The sequence below is a fragment of the Dipodomys ordii genome, unplaced genomic scaffold (assembly GCF_000151885.1).
Source record: "Dipodomys ordii isolate 6190 unplaced genomic scaffold, Dord_2.0 Scaffold105, whole genome shotgun sequence".
NCBI classification, from domain to species: domain Eukaryota; kingdom Metazoa; phylum Chordata; class Mammalia; order Rodentia; family Heteromyidae; genus Dipodomys; species Dipodomys ordii.
In genome coordinates, this window is record NW_012267321.1 from 1,030,863 (window position 1) to 1,032,046 (window position 1,184).

Sequence of the window (1,184 nt, forward strand, 5' to 3'; positions counted from 1 at the left end):
AAAAAAAAAAAAGACCCCCAAAAGATACCATTGCAAGACCCACTCTTGGTGAAGGAGACCTCCTTGGCAGGCACCCTGATCCCCTTATGTGTTGACTTTTGAAATTTTTATTTATTTATTTTTGGAGATCTGGTCTTGCTATATAGCCCACCCTGGCCCTGAGTTTGAATTCATGATCCTCCTGCCTCAGCCTCTACATTTATTTTATTTTACTTTTTGCCAGTCGTGGGTCTGAACTCAGCCTGGGCGCTGTCCCTCAGCTCTTCAGCTCAAGGCTAGTGCTCTACCACTGGGCCACAGCACCACTTCTAGCTTTTTCTGCTTATGTGGTACCGAGGAATTGAACCCAGGGCCTCATGCATGCTTAGACAAGCATTCTACCATTGAGCCACCTTCCCAGCCCGCATTCTACTTTATATAAAATTCCAGATTCTATCTGATAAGATTATATTTAAGAATTTTTACTCCATTTATAGGAAATACACTAGCCTTAAATTATCTTGAGTGTCTCTGTGTAATTGTGTTATCAAAACTTTGCTCTAGCCGGGTGCTGGTGGCTCACACCTGTAATCCTGGCTACCCAGGAGGCTGAGATCTGAGGATCAAGGTTCAAAGCAAGCCAAGGCAGGAAAGTCTGTGAGACTCTTATCTCCAATAAACCACTACAAAACCAAAAGTGGCGCTGTGGCTCAAGCAGTAGAGCACTCGCCTTGAGCTGAAGACCGCAGGGACAGCGCCCAGACCCAGAATTAAAGCCCCACGACTGACCCCCCCAAAAAAAAATGTGTTTGGAGAGTGGAGTGTAGTATAGTTACTTGCCTGGATTCTATCCTAAGTCTACCAAAAAAACAACTACAGATAGATAGATAGACGTATAGGATATGTACATACATATATACATGCATATGTGTGTATATATATATAAATAAATATATAAGCATATGGTAGGAAATTGTTTTCCTTCCATCTCCTGGAAGAGTTTTTTTTTGTGAGGGGGGCTCTGGTCGTGGGGTCTGAACTCTGGGCCTGGGTGCTGTCCTACCACTTGAACCACAGCACCACTTCTGGCTTTTTTTCTTTTTGCTTATGTGATGCTGAGGAATCGAACCCAGGGCCTCATGCATGCAAGGCAAGCGCTCTACCACTGAGCCACCTTCCCAGCCCATCCTGGAAGAGTTTGAGTT